Source organism: Ursus maritimus, unplaced genomic scaffold (genome assembly GCF_017311325.1).
Source record: "Ursus maritimus isolate PB19 unplaced genomic scaffold, ASM1731132v1 scaffold_25, whole genome shotgun sequence".
In the NCBI taxonomy this organism is placed as follows: Eukaryota; Metazoa; Chordata; class Mammalia; order Carnivora; family Ursidae; genus Ursus; species Ursus maritimus.
In genome coordinates, this window is record NW_024425008.1 from 3,708,361 (window position 1) to 3,735,500 (window position 27,140).

General features: G+C 47.7%; 3 non-coding genes across 3 annotated transcripts; all 3 read right to left on the bottom strand.

The window, feature by feature from the left end:
- Window positions 1-1,654: 1,654 nt before the first annotated feature.
- Window positions 1,655-1,726, bottom strand: LOC121105255. Its single transcript, XR_005837729.1, has one exon. It is a non-coding gene; the product is annotated as a small nucleolar RNA SNORD113/SNORD114 family (small nucleolar RNA).
- Window positions 1,727-3,765: 2,039 nt separating this feature from the next.
- Window positions 3,766-3,837, bottom strand: LOC121105260. The gene has a single exon (XR_005837733.1). It is a non-coding gene; the product is annotated as a small nucleolar RNA SNORD113/SNORD114 family (small nucleolar RNA).
- An 18,110-nt stretch (window positions 3,838-21,947) lies between these two features.
- On the bottom strand, window positions 21,948-22,024 carry LOC121105288. The gene has a single exon (XR_005837757.1). It is a non-coding gene; the product is annotated as a small nucleolar RNA SNORD112 (small nucleolar RNA).
- Window positions 22,025-27,140: the final 5,116 nt, after the last annotated feature.

The window sequence follows — 27,140 nt, forward strand, 5'->3', positions numbered from 1 at the left end:
GCTGGATCATAGCACATTCTCATTACTGGTGCAAAAACTGTGCTCCTTTTTATTTATCAGTTCGTTTTATTTTTAATTCTTGGCCATGGAAACATCATGGAATCTAAGACTTGACTCAGGAATAAGGCTTGTAACTATTATACTCCCTACTCTTCATTAACAGCCTAATGATTATTGTCATGAACTTTACTTGTGCAGAACTGTGTAGATTTAGAACCTGGCATCATGACGTATTCTCAACAGTCCTAGCTTTATCATTATCTAACTGCCCATGGAATAATTTCATCACCTATTTATTTTTTTTAAAACATACATAATATATGATAAAGACACATTCCAGAATGTAACATTGTATGTAATGCATTATGTATAAGATAAATATATGATAAAATTATAAAATTGTATATATATAATAGTAAATATATAATCATGTATTATATATATATATTATATATATATACACACACATAAAACTGTAAACTTTCCAACTGAAATCTAGAACTGAAATACCATCATTACATAAACCTATCTCTATGTCCTTACCCCAAGTAGGAAGAAACTAGATCCCATCTTCTTCGTATGGACATCAGTAGAGTAGGGCAAGATTATTTGTTAACTTTATTTCACATCACGAATGCTCCAAATTGTCCAGTTTGCCCTCTTTTAAGTAATCATTTGAAAATCCTCATATTGTGGCTCCTGGGTGGCTTAGTTGGTTAAATGTCTGACTCGATTTCAGCTCAAGTCATGATCTCAGGGTCATGAGACAGAACCCTGCGTGGGGCTCCGCACTAGGGATGGAGCCTGCACACGATTCTCTCTCTCCCTCTCCCTCTGCCCTTCCCCCCTCTAAAAAAATCAAATAAAATGATCATATTCATTCACTCCGTGACTTAACACAATATATAATTACTTGAGTTTCTACAAGACCCTATCCTTGAACACATAAACACACTAACAACTGCCCACACCTACACATTCATTGCCCACAGAAATAACCGCGTCCCTTTTCATTTTGGGGGGATTTTTTTTATAATTTTTGTTATATTAGTCACCATACAGACATTTTTTGTTTTTAAATAAAATTCAGTGAACACGATTAAGTTAATTGTGTTAATGTGTTAGTATGACTGACATCACATAACACGTCCTCAACACTGGCCCATTCTTGCTTCTTTTCAATTAGACAGTCACATAATCATTGGCTTATGTAAGCGTTTCTTCCTTCTTCTTAACAAAACCAACAACCACAAACTCCCATCAACGCAGACTGCGGACACGTGCATATAGATACGTCGCGTGTGTGCTCCTACGTGTCCGGACTTCCTATGTGCTCTAAAGGGGGCAACAGCTTTTACCTACATATTATATTGAAACTTGGTATTAAACAAATATATTACTAATAATACCTGTTTCACGACACACTCTCGTAAATGATTCACACGTGAGCTTCTTTGTCTTCATTCACTTACACGTTCATTTATTCGTGCACTCACTGATTCACCTGCGTCAATACAATCCACATGCAAAACCGCCTAAGACCCAAGAACCAGATCCCCGATGGGCTTGAACTCTATTCCTTTAGAGAAAACGACTAGGTCTCTTTATTTTTTTTTTTAATTTCAATTCCTGTACAGTTAATATACGGTATTATATGGACCTCAGAGTTTAGGGTTTAATCAAAATTCTTGATTCATATACCCCAGAACTACTCATCATTGATCCAAGCTCAACATTCTTTTACTTCATTTATTTATTTCTACATTGTATATTGATTGTTTATGCATTATTTATTGATTACTTCATTCATGGCCTTGCTGATTTAAAGAAAGTACTTCCTATGAATCACAAAAACCCAGGAACAAGATCTTTGAATGTTGCAGAGAGTTGTTCACAGGCTTATTTCCCACAGAGCTGGTAAATGAGATCTCTTTTTAATTGGACCTCAGTGTTACATGTACGGATTAATCAATACATTGGCTTCATACCCATCCCATGGGCTTCACTGCACTCTGCTTGCTGGTCTTTCACTTAATTTCTTCATATTTTAAAAATAGTACACTGAACCTACCATTTGACTCTCTCCATAACTAGGACGTTGGCAATACTTTCTATCTTCCCAGGTGCTCCTTCCTCAGAGGTTTAACAATCTAGATAGTTATCAGTAGAGTATGTTCTTAGAATGTGGTGCAGAAATAAAATGGAATATTAAGGAACTCTGAAAATGGATGCAAACCCCTCAAACTTTGTTTCTAATGGATCTCAATTAAACTAAAATGGACTAATCTTAATCCGTGGTTCATTACACATTTGCAGCTGTGGTCCGGGCCTGATGAGTCTGATTTCACTTATGTTTACAGTGCCCATTCTTCCTTCAAAACAACCCCACAAAAAACCCACACAAATTATCTCCAAACCAAGAACACAAACTCTGTCACTTACATGAGTCACTTTGCTTCTTATCCACAGAAAGGACAGCCAAGATCTTCCTCCTGGGATAATGAAGAAAGCAGACTGAAATCTGTGGATAAAATGCAGATTTTTGGAAACTGAAGCAGTGGTATAGATTTAGATTTTTTTAAAGACACCTTAGTCCTACTGTACCAGATTTATCGTAAAGGCCTTTTTATCACATTCCCATTATGAGCCCACAAATGGCCACCTTTCTATTTGCTGACTTCTTTAATTATTAATGTATGTAATATAAGGACAACTGCTAAATCTACATCCTAGTAGAAGAATTAAGAACTCTTCCCGTTCCAAATCCTGTCTATTAAACCCTAACCACGCAGGTCCGAGCCTAGACTGTCTTTTTTATGGATCTTCCTTGTTTAGAATTTGGCAAATCTACATCTTCATTTCTTGACATATGCTCATCAGTGATCCATGCATAACTGTACCTTATAAATTTATTCCTTTATCTGTTTGTTTTTGGTTTATTTGCTCATGAAATAACTTGTATTTTCTCTTAAAAAAAAATGCAAAATACTGTTATAAGCAATTGTCTCTACGCCCTTTACCCAAAGAGGACAGAGCCCCAAACCACCCCCTTTTACTTATATGGACATCTGAAGGGTAGAGCAAGATTAATAATGAACTTCTTTTAATGACATATTATCTTCATTGATACATGTTTGCCCTCTTTTAAATAATCTCTTCCTTCAATCACTTACAATAATATCATCAACATTTGTGAAACTACATACCTAGACATACCTAAACGCAACTAATATCTTCCCATAAACTCAAATACGCACAGAAAAAGTTAGATGTGTTTTTCAAAAATGATATTGAGAATAACTAATTTAATCATAACTCCTCTCACGTAACACATTAACATCGGCCCATGCTTGGTCTTCTTTAATTAAGTATTCTGTAATCAATATTTATGATGTTTCCCTTTAACCCCCTTTACTTGATAAAAGTAACCACCACCAACCCAGAAACAACACTGATGCTTACAGACATCTGCCTACGAGTTTCTGATAAAACATGGTAAAAACCATGAAATCTTCACTTCCTGGAACTCAGCTCCTCAGAAATGTTTGAATAATAATTTATTTCTCATTAGATACTCTCGTAACTGGCAAATACCTAGGTCTCATTGTCATTATTTGTGGATGTGTTTCTTTATGTACTCACACACGGATTCACTAATAAAAGGACCCATCCCTAAGATGTGCCAAAGCCACAAGCAAGACGCCTGTATTCCTAACTGCCACAATCCATGTCCCACCAAGGCAAGAAATGAGGTTTGTTTTTATGATGGACCTCAGAGTTACAGGGTTTAATCAAAATCCTTGGTTCAGACACCCCAGGGTACTCATCACTGGTCTAGGCTTGGGACTTTTTTTTATTTATTCATTTACGCATTTGTTCATTCATTCATTCATTGACTAAAAATGACTTGATCATATTCATGAATCACAACAAGCAAGAATAAAAGAATATCACCTACTTCTGTCTTTTGTTTAATTTCTCCCAGAACTAATACACTAGACCTCTTTCTACAATGGACTCACTGTTGTGCATACGGATCCACCATTCTTCATGCAAACCCACACCCATCATAACCATGCGTGGCCCTCTTGTTTTAGTCTTTCTTTAATTTGGTCAAATTTTAAAGACATAACAAAGAAAATCCAGGAACATCTCATTTTACTTCCCCAACGGTTCACCAAAAATCTTTACTTGTGTTTCTCTATCAACATGTTAGACACCCAAATCTTTACCAATGGTGGAATGTGTAAATCTAGAGTGATGGAGTATAAAATGAAATATTAAACAAATGTAAAATGGAGAATCTTCTTTCACCTTTTTTCAAAAAGGACCTTGCTTAATAGGGCCTAATGAAAGGGGTGCTCCCTCCCTTCCATTCTGATAAAGTTTTATGGACCGCAGTTGTGGTGACTTGTATGAATCACAAACTTTAGTCCATGTCACATTATCATCCTTGCACCAAGCATGGACTATAATTTATTATTCATTTTTTAAAGTAAATAATATAATAACGTACTGAATATTGACAACACCACCATTCAGCCCTCCAACTATGATTTGGACAGTATGTTTTTGATCCTCTCCCACCAAGATACAAAGATCTTCAATGGTAGAGAAATGTTCACATGAACTGTGAAACAGACACACAAGGTAATATAAACAGTTGATAAAACAAATGAATAAGCCTATGTCTTTTTTCCATGAACCTAAGACTTCCTTGCCCATGAATCTCAGTTGCACAGAACTAGATTAATTATAATCTTTGTTTCATGAGACATTCTCATCTCTAGCCCATAACTAATCCTGTTATTGATTTGTGTATTATTAATTTATATATTTATTTATCCATATTTAGTATTCAAGAAAGTCCCATTACCCAACTACCCGACACAATTGACTAACAGAATAGCCATGAGTCACATAGGACTATTTAAATTTCATAAAAATCAAGTAAAATTAAGAATTCAGTTCCTCATACACACTAGCTACATTTCATGTGCTCAAGAGTCACATGTAGTTAGTGGCTACCATATTGGACAGAACAAATTATATAAAACACATCCATCACTGCAGAAAATTCTATTGGGCAACACTAATAAATATTCTTTATCTTTACGGAATAGTCTAGAACTTTTTCTAATGAAGCTGAATTGGATGAATCATAGTTCTTGATCGTTGGTCCATGCTGATTCTCTCTTGTTTGACTTGGTCATTTCTAAAGAAGTTTTAATGAGCAACCATAAATCCAATCTCTTACTCTTACAAGTAAAACACTGACATTATCTTTCATCTCCCTTTGTGCTCCTTGCTCAGAGTTAGTATCTTAGATTTTTATCCATGGAGAATTGTTTAAATAAACTACGTATATATCCACAGTGAAACACAAAGTAGCTGGTCCAAGGAATGAAAAAGACTAGATTATTTTGATAGCGGACCAAAGGGCAGAACTGAATTAACTGTAATCCTTGGACCCTTCTCATCACCGGTCTGAGTTTTGGCCTTTCCTGTATTTTATGCATTAATGTAATTATTTATTTGTTTTTAGTACTAAAATCAACATCCAATGCACCATCATGCAAAAGCAAGAATACTGACTACTCCTTAACCAACACATTGTTTTAAACGGACCTTAGATGTACAGAATTAGAATCATCTTAATCCTGGGAGTATGAGATATTATCATCATAGGCCCATGTCTGCCATCTCTTGTTTTACTCCTTAATTTGTTCATTCATACATTTTCTTAGCTATGAACACCCTTGAACAACTTCCCAGCCAAAGATTTAAGAACATCAACTATTACTTACATTTTCTTTATGTACCTTATCCATCCAAATAAGATTCAACATCCTCATAAATATTGCATGATTAAATGAACTACGGTGTTCCATTTTGTGCAACAGAAGACAACCGTTTAAAAACTGAACACTCTGGATCATTTTCAATGGCTTTCACTTGTGTAGAATTAAAATAATGAGCCTTAGTTTATTAAACATTACCCTCTCTGGACTACACTTGGTCCTTTTTAATTTTATCTATTCCTTTCAAAAAATCATAGAAGAATACCTATGAATCTTACCGACAAGCAGAAAACTACCAGTATCTATGTCTACCGGAGCGTCGCTGTCGCCAGGGTAACACCCAAATTTATCAATGCAGAAGTGTCTATATAAACCATAGCGTATAAATTAATAGTGAAATGCCATTAAAATAAATAAAATAGCACAGATTTTTTGTTTTAATGTCCTTCAGATTTGCAGGATTATGTAATCATGGATCATAAATCCTGTCTTCATTAGTCCATGTTTAATTCTTTTTTATTTTATGTACACATTCATTTATTTTTAATAAATCAATAAACAGGAACTCACCACTCAACCCAGGAATAAGTAACAATTCTGTAAAGAGATATGCATGTTCTATACATGTATAAAATTAATATATATGAATATAATTGTTTGTTATTATTTGCTCATCTCCTACACAGAGAGCAACCTGTTGTTTTTTTTTTTCTTACCTTGGTGACAGTTATGCCAAATGAGATTCATCACCTTGGTTCATGACACAGTCTCCTCACTGGTCTATGTTTGACCATCTTTGATTTTATTTGTGCCTGTTCATGTTTAATAATGCTACACACACACCCATCACCCAACCACCCAACCTTAGAACAATAACATTACCCATCACTCACTTGGTTGGTTGGTCCATGGCTCATTTTCCACAGGAGGTCACAGCCAAGATCTTCATCAACAGAGTGTCATTAGACCTACTCTGGGGCCTCCATTCTGTGGAACACAAGGCATGTGTTAAAAAGGATGAAACAACCAGGTATTCTTTAACGGCTGTTGGATGAGCAGCTCAAGACTAATCACAGTTTGGTTCATGACACTCTCTCACCATTGGCCTAAGCATAGTTCTCATCGTACATATTTTTTCACTTAATATATTATAATCAACGTGCATGACCTAATCAAAAACCAGAGTAACAGCCATTATAAGCATCTGTCTCTATGCTTCTTACCCACAAAGGAACCAGCCCAGATCTTCTTCCTAATGGACTCAGGTATGCAGAGTTGAGGTAATAACAATCTTTGATTCCAGGTATAATTGCATCATCGTTTCCCACATGTCCCTTACTGTTTTTACTTATTTTTTTAAATACAATAAACACACCAGGTCAGCACTAACGCAGAACAAAAATATCCATCAGCACTTATATTATTAGTACTTCTATTCCAATGCTTCTTATCCACAGACGTAAGAGCTTTGTTTTATGGTTTTAAATGTGTACATAAGTAGTACATAATAGTACATAAATAGTACATAAAAGTACATAAATAATGTACATAAGTGTATTAATCTTAATCCATAATTCATACAACATTATCTTTGGTGCTTCATTATCAGCTGTCTTTCATCCTTTTGTTTATTTTCTCATCAAATTAATTTTTAAAATTTTTCATTTAAATTCAATGAGCCAACATATAGTACACCATTAGTTTCACATGTAGTGTTCAATAATTTATCAGCTGCATATAATACCCAATGCTCATCCCATCACATGCCCTCCTTAATGCCCATCACCCAATTACCCCGCCCCCCGCCTCCCCTCCAGTAACCCTCAGTTTGTTACTCCTCTAATTCATATTTAACTATACAGCAAATACACTCGAAGCCACCATCCAGCCCCAGACCAATGACAGTTCTATATAGCTGTTGATATGCTTCCTACCCACCATCCCAATACCCTCGAATTCATTGGGCTTTGTTTCTGTTCTGTTTTGTTTTGTTTTTTTAGTAACTAGAGGTGGATACAACAGATTACTCATAACTCTTGTTTAAAAACACATCCTCGTCACTGGTCCACACTTGGACCTCTATAATTTTATTTATGCATTCATTCATTTTTGACTATTCAGTAAAACCCATTAAGCCCCGCCTACACCCATCCACAGTTTCCTTCCCCACAAAGATCTTTCATCTCTCGCGAAAACCCCCCGTGTGCCCATTCTATGGAACACAAAGCCCCATTAAAAGGAAGAAAATAGCCTAGACCTTTTTTGTTTGTTCATGTCAGGTTAGCAGACCTGGATTAATCATAATCTTTTGTCCAGAACACATTCTCACGATTGCTCTATTCAAGGCCTTTATTACTTTATTTCTTGACTCTATTCTTTTTAATAATAAAATTAATAACCACAAACCAGTCTGATCTCTTTATATCCCTCGGTTGTGGAGAATTAATCATGATCCTTGGTTCAGGGTCACTTCTGGCCATTGCACCAGGGTTGCCCCTCTCTTGGTTTACTGATTCTTAAAACCTCTACAACAACCATGACCCCCACCTCCATTTCCCTCGATCTTAGACCCTTGCTGCCCTCTGCCTTCAATGGTCACTCCCAAATCTCCCAGGTACCCTCTCCTCCCCCTTTTATAAATATATAAAGCTTTATCACATATGTGGATTCTTTACAAGTAACTTCCATGGGCCACTGGCTTGCAGGGCCTCTGCAGGGCTCTGTTAAGGGGGAGAATGAATCCATTGACTCACTGAAGAGCACACCCACCAGGGGACGGTAAAGGGAGTCCAGCCGAGATCCTTGAACTCTGTGTGCCATCTTTACATTGCGTGACTACGTGCTCAGTCATAAAGCTCTGTTCCCCATGGTTAGAGCACATGTGCTCAACACCACACTGCCTGCCTCCAAATCCAGCCTCAAACCCTGACGAGCTGGGCAGCATCAGGAAAGTTAACGAACCTCTCTGTGCCTGTCTCCCCATCTGTAAGATAGTCGCAGCACTAGTTCCTAAGCAGAATTAGCCATTAGTTTCCCACCAAGGCAACCAGGTAATCTCCCCCACCCCCACCCTGCCTCTGAGACCCTCATCCAAATCTTTCTTCCCTCTGCAGCAGCGCCCGAGCTGTGGTGCTAGACAGACAGACAGACCAGGTTCCACCCCAGCAGGCACTCATGAGCTGTGTAACTGCAGAGACGTGACCTGGCCTCTCTGTCTTGTGCCCCGACTTGCGCGATTTGTAGACTGAGGACAGCAGCACCCTCGTGGGTCCAGCGTGAGGGTGCAGTGAACTATCGACAGTTCCTCAAGCAGCTCCCACCCTGAACACCCCCCTCCCCGGCCCACACACCCACCCTGCTGGCCAAACAGCCCCCAATCTGATTAGAAAAACGAATTATCTCGATGCTCAGGCCAAGCCGAGGGTTTCGGGAAGGATGGGCCTCGGGCAGGAAATTGTTGGGATCTGTTCTTTTTTGGACACGGCATCAAAGCTTAAACAAGTGCCCTGGAAAATAGAAATCCAACTAAGGGATGCGCTTTAGAAAACTAAAATTCATTTCATGAAATGGGGCTGCCCTCGGGGGAGTCTATGCCAGGAGATTCTTGATGACCAAATCGTTTCCCAGAAACTACAAATGCCTCTACTCTGACCCTTACTGACAATATAGCCAGTTTCCTCCCTACCCTCCCAGATTGGCCTGGTAGGTGCCCAGCACACTGACTACAGTGCAACTTTCGAGACATGAAACATTAAAAATAAAATTTAAAACACATATACATCATGTTTATGTGTGTATAACATAATATATACATAAATATATCCACTTGGGTACTTTCCTAAGGGAGTCATGGGTAGACCACCAGGCTGGGAACCTAGGCTTCTGCCTTTGCCTTCATCACACTGTATGGCCTTGGGCAAGGCCCTTACCCTCTCTGAGCCTCAGGTGGCAAAAATCCACCAGTCTGCCCTCCCTCCCAGGTGGTGTGGAAGTGAAAAGCATGAAGTTTAAGTGCAAGTTCCCTCCAAGCATCAGACGATCATTAATGTTGTACCTCCTGTACCCAGCACGTAGTGTTCACAGCATGCCTTAGCATACATTATCTTGTTTGATCCTCACAGCAGCCCTGCGAATTAGACATAATAATCATAATTAGCCAATATTGATTGAATGCATACACTGCACCAGGCACCATGCTGCCTGCTTGGCATGCACTGACAGTCTCTGGCGGGGAGGGGTACAATTCAACAGCATCTCTTTTTTTCTTCCCCCCAAAAGTTCTGAGCACGCAATTTTTGTGCCAGGCACTGGTCTAGGTCCTGGGATACAGCAATGACCAAAACAGACAAAATCGGAGAGCTAACATCCCTTGGGTGGAGACAGAACAGAAAACATTAAGAATAAGTAAGTATGATATGCGGTATATGACACAGAACTATGGAGAAAAATAAAGCAGGAGAGGGAGCAATAGCAAATGACGAGAGAGACTCCCTGAGAAGCTGATATATGGGCAGACATGCTTAGTCCCATTTTACACACGGGGAAACTGAGCCTCAGAAAGGTTAAGTGACTTACAAGTGGTCACGCAGCAAGGAAGATGCTGAGCTCCAGAGTCTGCCTTACCCACTTACCCCTGCTGCCTCATTTTTATGGCGGTTCTTGCTTTCTGATACCCCACTGTCAGCCTCCAAGGTGAGTGTGTGAACGTGTGTGTGGGTGAGTGGGACGGCTTATGTGACCTCCCACACAGGCAGTCCCAGGAGCACAGGGCATCTCCAGGATATACTAACAGCCATGGATGAGTAAATACACTGCCTTCCTTAAAGAAGACGCAGAGGCGACAGTTCCTGCAGGACCTGCAGAGTCGTTGTCAGGTAATGCTGAAATCAGAGCATGCACCCAACACAGCCCAGCAAGTCAGCACGGATGCTAGCCCCATACCTTGTCTGGGGTAGCAGGGCATCCAAATGTACACCCCACCCCAGCACTACCCCCACAGGCAGCTACACACTGCCGAGGCTTAAGTTGCAAATATCCTGCCCAGAAATGGGAGGAGGTCACCCAGTCCTCATGCCCTACATAAGCTAAGACTCCATGGAACAATTCTTCATTCCAAACAGCCACCCTCAAAAGAGCAAACAAAGAAATGTTTCTAAAATGATTATTTTCTACCCCCCCCCAAAAAAAACAGAAAGAGAAAGAAATTTGGTAAGAACATACATGAGAATACTGGGGGAACTTGCCCACTGCTTCTAGAAGCCAGGAAGTTGAACCAAGACAACGTAATTGTTCATCTTGCCCTTCATCTACTCAGCTTCTTCTCAGCTCCCATTCTTTCTATAATTCTCGATACCCCCAAGGAAATGCCTATTCCAAGGCTTAATATTTCATTAGATGGATAATGTCCATTTAGTGTATATAATTCTCATTTCCCTAACTAGAGCTAAAATCTTCTAGCCTTAAATTTATATGTGTTTCTATTTCACAGACTCCCTCTCCAAAAGCAAGCTCATACACATCTCTGAGCACCTGTTCTGTCGTCTATAAAATGTGGATAATGATTCTTTAGCAGTTAGAGATATTAAATACCATCTCAATAAAGTAGTTATGACAATTACAATTTTAACTGTAACGGAGTATTTATTGAATGCTAACCATATGGGAAACATTGTTTTTAAGCTCTTTAAATGTTTGACTCATTTAATTTTCAAGTACCCATTAATAAGGTGCTGTTGGTATCCCCATATTACAACTGAGGAAACTGAGGCACAGAGGTTAAATACTCACAAAACTAGTAAACAGCAAACCTGGGAATCAAACCTGAGCATCTGGGATATGTGTAACAGGACTTAGTCCATATGCAGGTTATCAAAACATATCTGCTGAATTTGAGCCAGGTCTTCAGGGAGGCTTACTGATTTGCCCTTAAGCCCTCTGTCTGATTCCCTCTCTCCTTGCCTTGTACTCCTTCAGGCTCTAGAGTCATTTTTACATCTGCTTCCCTTAGTATTCAGTCATCATAGGAACTACCAGAAATTTGACTTGATTAATTATACTGCAAGATGTCAGTAGTATGCTTGACCCTTATATGTGTGATAGTCACAAATAGGACAAACTAGAGAAGGTGTTACTTGAGAAATAAATTTAGAGTATGGGGGATAAGAGGTCCAGCTCCCTGACAGACCAGGTGGAGGAGTCTAACATGGGTTAACCCCAAGGAGTGAATTTTTTTTCAGACACAGACTTAGAGAAAAATAAATGTTAAAAGTGTATGAGTTTGGAAGAATAAAGCAGACCAGGGTTCAAATCCTGGTTCTGTATTGTCCCCTACATGATTTGGGGCCAGTCACTTAGCATTCCTAAACCTCAATTTTCTTGCATCTTAATTGAGGGTGGTAACTGCTATCATAGAGGGTCATTGTAATGATTTAGAGGAGATAAAATTATGCCAAGTGGCTACATAAGGACTGAGCATGCGGTTGGGCTCAGGGCTTAGTCATCCAGGAGAGCCAGTGGAGGGAGGCTGCCTGCTGTTTCTCAGTGCAGTGTGAAAACTGCTGGAACTGAGAGTTGCTGCTGAGAAGCTCCAGCACCACAGCTGGGGCTTGGTCCCTGTGAGCTGGCAGCCCACCTGTTGTCCCAGAGACACCTGAGCCAGTCAGTTCGCTCAGAGGCAGAGCAAAAGGCAGGAGCTTCGCCAGCAAGCTCCACTCAGAGGAGACATCTCTTCAGAGACCAAGTAAGCCTTTAATGTTGGTGAGAAGCTGGCTATTCTCTCTCATTCATCCATCTCTCCACCCTCTGCACTTGAATTCATTCACCCATCTCACCAGCATGCACCAGCCATCACACCATTTCTCCATCTGCGGACACCTCACCGAGGCCAGCATCCATCCACCCATCAGACCAAACACCCATCCTTCCTCCTCTCCATATTATGGGCAGGAATCAGACAAACCTGGATTGGAATCCTGGGTCTTGCTTCCTAGCTGATGTTGGATAAGCCACTAACCTCTCAGAGTCCTCTCAGCTGTAAAATAAAGGGAAATCAGTCATAGCTGTGGTGATGATTTAAAGAGAGAGTGGACATACCAATGACTGGCCTGAGCAAATGATCATTAAATGTTCATTCCCTCTGCTTCTGCAGTGGGGCCCGGATTTATACAGGGAGAAAACCAGAATGTCTTGCATGACATCTTGAGAAATGCTTTTTAGAAATTATCTGCAGTGTTTTAGTGGTGTGCATCCCCCTTCGGCCCCAGGGGCTGGGGGGTGGCCAGAGCCTTCTGGGGTAGTGGTCCCTCCTGGACTCCCAGCAGAGACTGCCATCTAGTGGATCAGCAACCGGCGGGGTCCCTGATAGGTCCCAGGTTGCTGTTCCCATGTGGGGTGACAGTTCCGAGCCAGCTGGAGGTCCCAGTCCCCAGACTGCAGATTGCCCTCGTTCAGATGTGGTACACGTACTGTCTTCATCACTCAGGGGGCCTGGACTGCCAGGAGCCTTTTGTTTTGTGGATGATAGCCAGTTTTGTTTTACCTACCCCAGACCAACTCCCCTTTAAATGTTTCCAGAAAAAAAAAAGAAGTTCTAGCAACTTCTGTTTGCTTAGTGTCTTTTATGTCTAGAAACAGGGCTGGGGGCTTCCCGTGCACTGTCTCCGATCCTCTAAATGACCCTGGGAGAGACTCCGAAGTTGCCCCATTTTCAGTAAGAAAACTGAGGTTTACTGAGGGTGGATTACTCACTTAAGGTGAGGGTATATAGTCAGACCCCTGAATTTGTATCTGTAACTTACCTGCTGTCATCCCAGTGCCCCTTGAAAGTGCAGGAAAGAATTTGGACACTGATTTGAACAAACCAACAGTTAAAGAAATTTATGAGTCAACTGGGGATATCTGAATGCTGAATAGATGTTGGATGACATTAAGGAAAGGCTGTTAATTTTTTAACTGTGAAAGTGGCATTGTGGTTATGTTTTTAAAACAGAAAAGAGTCCTTCTTTTTTAGAGATAGGCACTGAAATATGCTCAGAGGAAACAATATGGTGTCTGGAATTTGCTTCCAAATAGTCTGGGGTGGGGGTGGTAAGGGGCCAGTGTAAGGCTCAGACAGAACAGGAGGGGCTGAGAGCTGTTGGCACCTGGGTGCCGGCAATGTGGAAACTGTAAATTGTGATGAAAATATGTATTATTTTCTCTACTTTTGTGTTATTTCAAATTTTACATAATTGAAGGTCTTAAAGATCAATAGGTAAAAATAAAGTGCAGGAGGTGAGGGGGTAGGAGAGGGGAAGCCATCGAAAAAAGCAGAGGAGCCCAGCATCCAAACTAAATGTTGGGGGGTATTAGGGAGCTGATTCACAGAACGAATGCCTCAAAGTGGAGAGGGTGCAAGAAAGGGGCTGGGGCTGATGGGAGCAGGCCACTGTAAGTTGGCTGGATCCAGGAGAAAGTGCAAAGGTGCAGGAGCTGCAGAACCAGATGCCCTCCAGCCACCCCTAAGCCCTGCTGCCTCCTTCAGACCCCACTCCCATGCCCCCGCCCCCCAGGCCCTCCAGCCCTTTCCCTGGCCCTCATGCCTCCCTCACACATACACCCCAATGTTCCCTCCAGGCCCTCCAGCCCCCTCCCTGGCCCTCCTGCCTCCCTCAGATCCCCTGTGTTCCCCCCAGGCCCTCTCCTTCCCTGGCCCCTTTCCTCCACCCTAAGCCATCCAGGCCCCTGCAACCTTTTCACTGGCTCTAAAGGACCTGCCAGCCCCTCCCTTCTCCAAGACAGAGCTGCCCACCTGATGAATCCTTCCGGAGACCAGCTTGGCTGCTAAGGATTGAGCTGTCTAGCTTTCAAATGCCTTTTTAAAATTATTTTATTTTATTTTGTTTTGTTTTTTTTAATTGCCTTTTGGGGAGGAAAAGAATTAGTGCTTTTGCCCTAAAACTGTGTACCAAGTTGCTCTGACTCCTCAGCCCCTTCCTCTCCCTCTCTCAGCCCCCTTTTTCTGCATCAGTCATATCACCCACGGCAAACTAACACTCGACCCCAGGTCCAGCCAATTTCCCCAGACCCTACGGACCACCACCCCCCTCCTCCTCTTCTCCCCGATCCTGGCCCTTCTAAAGCTGCCAGACTCTGTGCGGTGGGCTTCCTGGGCACCTCGTCACCCTGGAAAAGCTCCCTCCCTCCTCCTCCGTTTCCCATTCTGGAAAGCCGGCCAGCGGACAGCTCCCGGGACCCTCCGGGACAGTTCCCTGGGACAGTTCCCGGGACCCTCCGGCAGCCTGCTGCACTGCAGCGGAGCCCTCTGTGAGGGAGGGGCACAGCCAGCAGCCACCCCAAGCCAGAGCCTGCCACCCCCTCCCGGCTGTCCCCAGCCCAGCACACGGCCTGGCCCCCCTCTCCATGCCGCAATTAAAAGCGCCAATACAGATGCAAAAGCAACAGTCCCTACTGACGGTCTCCCCCTCCTCACTTTCTGGGCTCAGAAATGTGGCCCAGGCAGCCCCCTTGCGGCACTTGGGGGCGCCACAGACTCTTGGCTGGTGTCTGAAGAATTCAGACTGTCTGATTCCACTGCACCGTGAGTTGGCACAAATCTTAAGTGGCCCAAGTCCTACCCGCTGCAGACCTGGCTCAGCCGCCTCTCTGAGTCGGGGGCACGGCTTTCCTCCCTCCCTCCCCCGTCCACATCGAGCCCTCCTCGCTCCCTCCCTCCGGGAACCAGAGCTCTCCTGTTGAATACTGCTCCAACACGCAGACAGGTGTCTGCCGACTGTAACAGCGGTGGGAGTGGGAGGGAAGGTGTGGGGACAGGGGCTTTTCTTGAAGTGACGTTTGGGAAACTGAGGAGCAGTGAGGCTCACAGTCCCTGTGCCGATCAGAAAAGGGCCCAGAGACCCTCCCTCCAAGAGTGGGTTCTAGCTTAGAGCATCTCCCTGAGGTGAGGGGCTGCCCTGAATATTTTCCCCTGCTCCCCTCTCTCAGCCATCAAGCCCTCATCCCCTCCAAAGCCAGTCCTCCCCACGAAGAAGCCCTGGCGGGCCCACCCCCGGATGTGCTCTGTCCTCTCTCACGCACTGTCCACATAAACAAGCCCCAGCCCCCTCCGTCTCTATCTGCAATCTGCCTGGAGGTGGGCAGGGCCCTCTCCACGTCAGGTTAATAATGCCATTTTCATAAGCCTCTGCCCATAGGTGCTACCACCTAATTTTGAATCTGCCCTTCAAACGGATTGGGCCACAGAGGAGCTGGGATCTCAAGCACCGCTGGGAGGTGCTTATAACTAATCAATCCATCCCCTGCCCACCCACGCCCCCCCAGCACTCAGCTCTGCCTTCCTGAGCAGCCCTCAGCAGCAGGGTGTGGTGGGGAGCTTCAGACGGTCTGGGGTTCCATCCCAGCCTGGCCTCACAGCAGCTGAGAGACGGTGAGTATGCGACTTCACAATCCCCTGCCTCAGTTTCCTTATCAACCCAATGGGGATTATGAAGCTGGTGCTCAGAGATTTTCCCCGGGTGAGTCCTGTGCAGGCTCAGGGCTTGGCCCCGAGACAGGGCTCCATAAATCTCACCTGCCATCACCCCCCCGCCCCCCGATCACTTGATGTGCAGTGACTGACTTACTCCTTGTCTCTCTCCCCCACCAGACTGAACTTCGAGGACAGGAAGCCGACTGCCACTACTCGGGGTCCAGCCTCCCACTCGGGTCTGGGCCTGCCAAGGTAGGTGCACTGCGGTGGTTTGGAGAATGAGTGCATGGGAGGATACCCGGATCCCACAGTCTGTGGGATGCCCGGAGCCCACTGGGTTTCTCTTTCCCAGATGGCCCCCCCTACTGTCTAAGCCAGCCCTTCCAGGCAGCAGCAGAGCAAAGTGTTTCTTCATGCCTTACCCCGGGGCCCCGCGTGCTATTACACACAATGCAAATTCTTGCCGTATTAAATGCAGAGGTGGGTTCGCATGCATTTCTACCGCCTGCTGCATCTACTGTGAGCTCACAGGCCAGGGGCTGCCTCTGGCTGACTTCATTTGTGCGATTAAGCTGGCTGAGGGGTCTCTGGCAAGCAAGGTTCCTGTTTGTATTCGGGGCAGGGTCGTGAAAGGCCAGACTGTTTTCTTCCTTGCGTGCCACTTGTTACATGTGCGCCTCCCTCCCTGGGTCCCACTGTCTACTCCATAAGCATTCATGAAGTGTCTGATGTGTGCTAGGTGACTCTTATCTCATTTTTATCTCACGGGGAGGGAGCCCCTCTCTTATCTATTGCACAGGGAAAAACAGAGGCTCTGAAAAGTAAAAGGAATTACATGGTCTCACAGCTAGGAAGCAGGGAGTCCAGCCCGGTCTGGTGTTCTCTGTCTCAGGAGCCCCCCAGCCCCACTGTGGCCGCCTGCCGCCGCCGCTGCTGCTGCCCAGGGCCGGCCAGCCGCCAGCAGCTCCTGCAGAAAAGGCAGGGGGTTGCATAGAGAGCATTCTCCCTGGCAACTAGCAGAGGGGCCATAAAAAACGGAGGGCTCAGACACCGCTTAACAGAGAGATTCGAGAAGCTGGACCTGGGAGGGGAGACCCGCGCCCTCCCCTGGGCTCTCTGCAGAACAGCAGGGCAAAGGGCTCCTGTCCCAGACCCCACCGAGCAGGGGCAGAGGCGCCCCGGGACAGGTGTAGACGGCTGTGATCTGGACGGTGACAGGGACCCCAGATCTGATCCCTCGGTGGGTGGGGGGCTCGCTCCTCAGCACGGAAAGGAGAGCACTGAAGTGAGCTTGCTGTCTGCGGAGAGCCGAGGGCAGAGCCGCGGAGGCAGATGCAGAAAGCAGGGGAGGGCTCGGCAAAGCAGCTCGGTGTGCGAGCCCTGAGCGGGCTGCTCGGGGAGAGAGGGAGCTCCCTGTTACGGGAGGCATCCGAGCAGAGAGAGGCAGGCCGGTACTTGGCCGGGAGGCTGCAGCACGGCTCCCTGCCCGGGCTGGCAGCCCGCACGTCTAGGCCTTTGAGAAGCTCCTACAGAGCTAAGTCCCGAGCGGGGCTGGCTGCGGAGGAGACAGGCTGGGGTCAGAGCAAGGATGCGCAGACTTTTCCCATGTACCTTGCCCTGAGCTGCATGGCAAAGGCACGGAGATGGCTGGTGGAGCGCTTCTGTCACAATGAGGCAGTGAGGGAGAGGAGCAGAGAATGGGGGTGAGTGCTCGGGGCCAGCAGGGGGGAGGTGGGGGGCTGTCCTGCAGCCAACTCCCCATCTCAAGGGCCGGGCCACCTGGAGTGGCCAAGTGCCCGCCCCAACTCCCAGGCCCAGAAAGGCTGGCCTGGGTCCTCTCTGGGGCAACAGGCTGGTGCAGCGGGTGGGGGGGAACCTTCCTGCAGGGGGGAAGTAGGAGGGGGGGGTCTGGTGAGTTGAGAGGCCTCCCGGTCATGGGAAAAGCAGGGCCCTTTTCTGGAGGCTGGGCCGCAGCCACGGATTCAGCCGGCTGCTGGACCGTGACTTGGATGCTCTGGGGACTCGTGAAAGCCCCTCGCCCGGCGACGGGGCCCAGGGGCCTGCATGTTGATGAATGCGGCCCACGCCGCATCAGGCACTGGATCTCCAGGCCCATTCATGGGGGCTCAGTTCCCAGGAACTCTGGGTGGACGGGGCCTTTATCAGGGGACCCCCGCTAGACGAGGCTCTGTTCTGCAGTTTCTAAAGGAGTTTTCTTGTCTTTGTTCCCAGTGCAGGCGCTCAGGGAACGCGCGCAGGCACGCGCACGTGTGTGTGTGTGTGTGTGTGTGTGTGCATGTGTGTGTGTGTGCGTGCGTGCGTGTGTAACAGGCTGTGTGGAATGACCAGGCTGTCTTAGCTCACCCTCAAGGCAGTGACGCACTTTCGTGGGGCAGTAAGATTGTAAGATTCGGGGTGGGGGGGGCAGAGGAACCTGGGGACCTGGGGATGGAGACCCCTGTCACTGCAAGCCTGACTGTCCCGCTCCTGGCAATCCAATGGGCCAGGGCACTGTCGGGGTCCCGACAGCTGCTTTGACCCGCCGTGGGGGGGCAGCATCGTGTTGCAGGTGGACAGTGCAGGCTGACTCCCGACAGACAGACAGACAGACAGACAGACAGACAGACTGCCCCTGCTGCCCCGCTTGGGAGCTACTGTGAGACCTTGGGGAAACTGCTTTTCAGAGCCTGGGGTTTCTGTTGTTATTTTGTCACTGCTCTTGTTTTAATCTATTAAAGGATTGCTTTGAAAGTGTCAATTTGCAAATGTTTGGTAAAGAGGTATTTGCATATGCGTTCCTGCCGCTGCAGCATTATGGGGGGGGGGGCAATGCGGGGTGCGGAACACAAGACTCGCACAAAAGAAATTTTGCAAATAAAGGTTTCTGGTCAGGGGTAGCTTGTGGTGCAGGAAAGAGCTCAGGTTAGCACCGGTGTGGATTTAAAAAGTCACCTACCCAAATCGCTAACCAGCCAAAGGCCACAGGACGGCAAACCCTCTAGCCCCTGCCTGGCAGGCTGGCTAGGGAGGGGCTCCCGCTGAGAGGGAGGCTCTATCCCCCTCCCCAGGACACTTCCTCCTGCTTCAGACACAAACAGCGCCGGCTCCGGGGCCCTGTCCCCCATCCCTGTGTGAAGAAGTGGGGAGTGGGGTTTCGAGAAGCACGGGGCTACGAGGTAGGGGTGCAGGCGGCTCCACACACGGGGCCACCGAGAAACAGCCGGGGTGAGCCGCTCCAGAGTAAATAAACCCAACCTTTCGGAGAGAGGAGTCTTTGTGCCCCGCGCCCGAGGAAGTTCACTTTTGTGTAAAAGGCAACAGACAAGCCACACGGGCGCTAGGTAAGGCTGCCCACTGCACAAAAACCTCCTTCAGGCTGGGCCGGGCCCAGGGAGCATTTTCTGTGAAATGCAGGAGAAGTCAGGTTTAGCCAGAAGTTTTTCCAGGAATTATTAACCCCTGGAGACTGTACCACTGTTCCTTCCGAGCCGTCCTTGCCAAAGTCCATAAAATACACGCCTAAAAAATCTGCCTGAAGAGCAGTCTGACATTTTATATATATTTATAAAAAAATAAAATAAACTATTGCCAAACTTTTCAGGAGAACCCAATTAAACCCGGCGGGGGCAGCCCCTTCCCCTGCCAGGGCACTGACAGAAAGGCCAGGGTCTCCCTTGGGGGCGTCTGCACTGGAGCGAGAGGGGCAAGGGGGGGGCCTTTAATCCCACTCACACTCTTGCAGCCTTTTTTTTCCCCTCTGTGGGTCTCCCTGCTCCAAAGAGGGGCTGCCTGTGTCTCCAGGAGGGAAGGTTATGCATTTCAGACAGGACAGGAGGGGAAAGGCTCCCGTTTTCCACTGGCTACTGTGCTTGGTGATTTATCTGTGTTCTTGTCTCACTCTGCCTATCACTACTCCATGTGTGCAGATGCTTTTCCGATCAGGAAACTGAGGCACAGGAATTCTCAGGGCCTTGCCAAAGACGTACACTTCACGTCTGCTCTGTAGCTGGGTTTGTGCTCTCAAGATGGCCGGCCTCTCGGAGTTCACCCCCCAACCCCCCATCCTGGAGGGGAAAAAAAAGACCCAAACCTTGAGCAGGTCCGGTGACTTTGGTCCCTCCCACAAGCAGGTGAGGCCCTCTGCCCCCAGGGTGATGTGGACCTGGCATCATCGTCCCTCTGCCCCAAAGCCTGTGCTCCTTCTGGAACATGACCCTGTCCCCAAGGCAGCATCCACTGTCAGCCTGTCCTCTCCCCAGAGCCCTTGCCTTACCACAGCTGGTGGCCCTGCTGTCACATGCTAAGACTTACCTCCTTCTTATATTCTGGGACTGAGCCCATTTCCCTCTGGCAAGGAGAAGGCCATAAAAGATGCAATCAACCGTTTCCAAGCTGTAATTATGCCCCCCAAACCCATCACCAGCACACTCAACCCCGAGATGCTACCATCCCCCCTACTCATGGATTCTGGGGTCCTGCCAGCAGGCACGGAGGGAACCTGGTGTTGTGCCCTGGAGGGCAGGGCAGAGCCGTTGGGGGCAGTGGAGGGGAAGGTTCCCCCCCAGGCATGCGTTTGTGGTCTGACACATTCGGAGCACTCACCCAGTGCACGGGGCAGACGGCTCAGGGGCAGACGGCTCAGTCCTCAGGAGCAGAACAGGAGGCCTTCTCAGTGGGAGGAAGGCAGATCCAGGCGACCCAGGAGCCCAGGGCCCTAGAAAGGGACAAAGGAAAAGGGGAGATTGACATGTGGCCGGTTTCATGCATTCTGGAAAAATTCAAAACCTTCTCCTGAACTAGGAAAATGTGTCAATGAGGCATCACACTTACGGGGACTGTGCTTTGCTGGACTTTTCAACAAGGTGCTGGGGGGAGTTCAGCGTGGGGTACATTTCAAAGCCTGGTCTTAAAGGCTCAGGGGAAGCTGGTTGGGAAGGCAGGCTGAAGCCCCCGAATGTAAAAGGGCAAAGCACACACAGACAGAAGCAGGCAGCTCTTGGGGCTGCAGTGTGCCTAGTGGGGGGCAAGGGGTTGGGGGGGACGAGGCTGGGAAGCTTCCAGCCAGACCCTGAAGGAGCCTGCGTGCCAGGCTAAGGCTCTTGGACCTCATCCCAGAAGCTCCAGGAAGTCAGAGGGAGGATTTAAAGCAGGACAGTGACAAGGTCAAAATGGCATTTTAGAAAGATCAATGAAAATAAACTTTGCAAACCATTTAACCCAGCTACCCCACCTCCAAGAAGCTGGGATAAAGGAACAGCCAGGGATATGTTTACAGAGTTGGCTATAAAAATGCTCGTTGCGGGGCCATTTGAAACAACAAAACACGAATGGCTTAGATCCCTTTCTAGCGGCATCAGTGGAACAAAATCGTAGGAATTGAAACCTCGGCTCATGACATGCTCGTTTATCTCTGCAAGGTCTACTTTTATCTTACGTATTCATTTTTATTTATTTCCTTAAATAACGTAACAAGCAGCCATGAACCTGTGACTCCCCCCACCAACCCAGATGACCAGGACTTTGACCAGAGCTCCTATCTGGACACATTCTCTACCCCCCGGCACACTTACAGCCGGGATTTTCAACAATAGAAGAGGGTCTAATCAACAAGGGTGCATACATACTCTGGAATATTAAACAGCTCTTAAAAAGAATGAAACAGCCGAGACCTATTGTCTTTTAATGGACCTCAGTATTTTGCACAGAACTGGATTCATCATGATCCTTTGTTCATAAACACTTTGCCATCATTGGTCCAGGCATGTCCCCCTTTTATTTTGCTAATTGATGCAGCCATATATTCATTTGTGATAATGTCATAAACACTTGTGAGCCCGCTCCTGAGAAATTACTTACACCTGCCCCGCACTCCGCTTCCTGTCCCCACGGGGTAAGGACCTGGGGCTCCTGCCGCAGCAGTGAGGGGGTTAAGTCAGCCCCGGGGCGTTCGGATTACAGGGTACTAAGATGTGTTATAAGGCACGGTGTCGATCTTGATTATCTCCAGGCAGATTCCTGAGGGAAGAAAAAGCAGCAGAAGAAAATGTACACTGTGCTGTAGCTTATGTAAAAAATAAACAAAATCATATATTTTAGAGGTCTATTTATATACATACATAAATGCACAGAGAAATATCTGGAACCATGCACCTGAAACTGGCAACGGCAGTGAATATGCTGGGGGTGGGGGGAGCTGGGAGTGAGGGAGGGGCTGCAGATGGCTTTAGCTTTTATCTGCAGTGTTTGATTTTTAGTAACGAGTGTATTAATTATCAGTACATTCCCTACATAATTAAAATAAACACTTGGTGTGGGGTTTTTTTCTTTTTTTTTTTGGTTTTTCTCGTTTGTTTGTTTGTGGGGTGGGGGGGTTGTTTTCTTTTTTTTACAAAAACAAAAGGAAGAGCATTTTGGCTGATGGCCCAGGATGGGGTACACATCCCCAAAACAAGTTCTGCCAGACACGGGGGATTTATTTTATCCCAAAGATCATTCCTCTTTTAATTTTATATGTCCTAAAGCCAGAGCCCCGGGCCTCCCGGTGGCCTGTCAGTGACAGGAGGCCAGCAGGTGTGGGCCTGCCGGCTGCGATTTCACCGCCCCCAGGCCCCAAATCCCTCCCGAGCCAACTAGCGGGAGTGTCTGCAATGCACCCATCAGGGAGGACTTTCCTTTTCAGTCTTTAAGAGGCCCCATGTTCTCGGGGATTAGCTAGCTGGAATGAGAACTCCAGGAGAATGTCACATGAGCTGGGCCTGGTGAAGGGGACATGCGGGCCTCTGGGGAGCAGCAGCCCCACAGCTCACGTGCGTCGTCAACAGCCGCGCGGCTGCCCAGTGAGCAGTCCTGACAGCTAGATTTCTGTACAGAACCCGCAGCTGCCATCTTTTCCCCCACATCTCATCAAGACGGAGTGTGGCTCAAGGGCACGGGTATATCCGATCTGTCGGTTCCAGGACAAAGGGGAACAACCCCACAGGCCCTTGCTTGCCCCCCTTTGTGTCCAGGGTGGCGAGCTGCACCCTGGTGTCCCATCAGAATGCCCCTCTCCCCAAGACACTTTAATTCCTGCTTGCTCCCTGAGCTTCAGACTCAACTCCCCAGGCCCCCTCCCAGCTGTCTAGGCTGTCAGAATCCCTGAGCAGGCACAGGGCTAAGTGCGCAGCAGGGACCATCTTGGTCTCACCTAAAGATGGAGCCGCTGAGGCTCTGAGACCTCCAGAACACCAAACTAAGCCAACGTTCAACCTGAATCAGTGTGAGCCCTCGTCCTGTTTCACCCTGGCCTCCTAGAGTCTCTCCTCTTGCTAGCACAGACAGGGACCTTCTAGAACTTTCCTCCCCCCTGCCGGGCAGAGATCTATTTTGACCATGACTTTATGTAGAAGAAACGTGAGCACAGGTTAACCAGCCCTCTGCCAGCGTGACCAGCTCGTAATCGCCTTTCCCACACGCGAGGCTCTGCTGTTTATTACACAGCATTTTATTTTGGCCTAGGTTTGGTCCTGGTGAATACTTTGAGGTGTTTGTCATAGATTTCAGATATGAAATATGGCAGGATAAAGAAAAATAAAATGCCGTACCCGGGCTGACATCACCTGCGTCCACCTCCGGGCCAGGCTAATTCAACATGAAGACGTCTGCTCCTCCGGAAGGCCTCATAAATCCAGGCAACGCCAGCCCAAGTCATACAGCTGACTCAAGAAAAGGCTCTCTGGATCCCTACACTGACCCCCAACAGTCCCTGCTCCTCTCGTCTTCCCTCTGGGCTCTCTAAAAATGAGAAGGGCTTTCAAACAGGGAGGGGACAGATCTGCCTCAAATAAGGGTTATTTTTATCTGTGTTGAATACCTACTGTGTGCCGGGCACTTTCTATTTTATTTCATTTAAGGCAACAAGGCAACGCTGACAGATGACAGTCCCCATCCTACAGAAGGGGAGGGGGCCTCACGTCACTTGACCAAGGTCCCCCAGGGGAGTCTGTGCTCTCTGCTCCGCCTTGGGCCCCCTCTGAGCCCCCACCAGAGGTCTCACTTGTTGCACTCCTTTGTATCTTGGTCAGAGATTTTAATACCTCCCTTGATTACATATAATAGAGTGACAGTTATTCCGGATTTTTAATTATATTACCATATTAACGTGGTGTTAAGGCCTCTGCCCACGGAACCTGTGTGGCGTAAAGATAGGGCATACATACCTGGTCTGCTATGAGGTCAGCCTAGGAGGGCAGCATGCACCCCCCTCTGGACAGGGGTGCGTCCCAGGGGGGGTGGGGGTGGGGCGCCAGGCCGCATGCTGGCCTCAGGAACCCACAACTCACTGCCCACCCAGGGAGCAGTGAGCCTCAGCTGCAAAATAAAGAGGTCAGGTTAGTTCCATCCTGAGGGAGCTACACATTTACAAATTGTCCAAATTTACAAATCAAAAAAAAAATTCATGTTGCAGACCTTTCTTTCGATTGGATTCTGGGCCAGGCATCTGCTCCCTCCCTGGGGGGGAAGTGCAGTCTCACCTCCAGCCACCTGGGAGGGGAGAAAGGAAACCGCTCAGAGTTCCACCCGCCTCTGAGAACACACCTGCTGCCTGCAGCCCTACTGCGTGCCAACAGAGGGTGGGACGAAGGAGTAGCATGTGCATACAGACACCAGGGGTAGGACAAAACAGCACGGGGGTCCCCCTGGACGGGGCCCCAGGGGAAGGAAGGACCACCAGCCTGAGGAGATGCTACTTAGATTCGCCTGTGAAGTCGAAGCTCAGGGAGCTAAGAGACCAACTCGGGGTGACGTACGGGGCCCAGACCCCAGACTCACATCAACTCTTGCTCTTGCTGAGAGCAAAATGGGGTCTGGAAAGAACTGGGGTCTTGCCAAAAGCTCAGGAGTCCATGGGGACAGCTGAATGGAAGCGCCACTGCGGACCTCCGTGGGTGGTAGGCTATCCCTGAGGCCAGCAGGAGGCGCAGCCTTCATCAGACCCAGTGGGAGAACGAGTTCAGGTCTGCTGAAGATTTGAGGTTCGCCCCTGAGCCTCCAATTCCTCTTCTGAAAAATGGGGACAGTAACAGTAAGAGCGTCACAGGTTGCCATAAGGATTCAAAGAATTAGAACAGCGTCTGGAAAATAGTAAGTACTAAAAACGGAAGTACCCAAAGGGAGCAAAGTGACTCAGCCCTGGGACAGAAGCAGGGAAGAAGGTGTGGGGTGTGCCATGGGGGACAGGAGAATGTCCATAAGTGACCCAAAGCCTGGACACTCTTAATTACAGAAATAAACGTATCCAATCACTTTGCAGGAAGAAGCGAGATTCTAGCCGACAGCGGGACAGGAGCAGAGCAACTGAACGCTTGCATCAAAGGTAAGACTTGGGGTGGAGGTCCCATGCTGACCTCCCCACCGGGCAGGCGGCTCGCTGGGGGACGTGGGGTGCCTGGGCAATACATGGGGCGGCTAGGCTGGCCAGCACTCAGGAACAAAGGTAAAAGGGTTAGTCTGTCTGCAGGAAAAAACCATGACATGGGGGACTCAGTACCTCGTTCAAATACTTGAGCGGCTATAATTAGCAGGTCCAGGGCCAGCTGTCCTGTCCCTCTGCCGACAACCGAATCGGCCAAAATGAGTTGGCCATGACCACATGAGCTTTTCAGGGAGATGGAGGCAGACACTGGGGCCCCCTGTTCCGAGGGAGGGCCTGGCCTCCCATCGGGTCACGAGGCTGAGAACATGGATGCCACGGAACCAAAGTGGCCTCTCTGGCCGAGGGTCCCTCGGGGTCCCCAAATGGCCACTGTCTGCCCCCTCTCCAGCCACTGGTGGAAGGAAGCAGGAAAACTTGGCTTTCTACACTGCCGCTTCCTTCCTGACCTGGGTTCTCTCGATGCCACGAAATGGGGAACTATGTCCGGAGCAAAGTCAGTGTCTGGGGGTCAAGCTGCTAGGGTCATGCCTGACACAGAGCAGACGCCGGGGAAACGTCAGTTTCAATAAATAAATTCTAATTAGCCCCGTCTGGACGGCACTCGCCTCCTCGTGCACGCGCCCCGCCCCTCGCTAGCTCCGGTCATCAGGAGCCTGCTGCCAGGGGTGCTCGCTCGGTGGTCTTGGCCCCCTTGCCACAGCCACTGCTGATCGGAGCTCCCAGGGAAGTCACTGCAGCCCCAGGGCTCCCGTGCGTTCACTCGCAAGGCGGAACGCCGTCGCCTCACAGGGCGAGTGGGGAAATTCAAGCTGACCCAGGCGTGAAAATGCTGTCTGAGGGCTGACCGTCCAGTCACAGCAGGTGTTCCAAAACTAAAAGTCGCCAGTCTTCATGATAATCACAGGCCCTTCCTTGTTGGGACCCTTTCCAGCTTACAAAGGGCCACCTCCCCTGGGAAGGAAGTCTGCCTCCCACTCTGCCCGACTTCCACCCACAGCAAGGCCAAGCCCCCTCGTCTCCCTCAAAGCCCTCACCCAGCTTCTAGGTCTACAGCTCCCGTCCCGTCCACAGAGCCAGAAGAACACCAGGCCCAGAGGGCCCCACCAGAGACAGGCTCCACTGAGACCCTCCCAGCCCCAATGTCGAACGGGACAAACCCCAGGAGGAACCGGCCAGCCTAAGCTCCCAACCATGACTTATACGTGGGGGGCTCTCCGTAAATGAAATAGTGTGAGGACCCCAACTCCTAATACTATTTTTAAATAGTACAAGGACCCCCAGCTTCTGGAATTGAGGCAGGGTGGGGTCCCTGAGCCCCACCTGCTCAGCCAACCCCTCCTTTAACCGCCATTCCCCAAGTCACCCATCTGGCACCTGCCAGGACCCCAGAGCTACAGGAACAAAGATCCCCTGCCCAAGCCCGCCTTGCAGTTCTGGGGAAACTGAGGGCCCAGGAAGA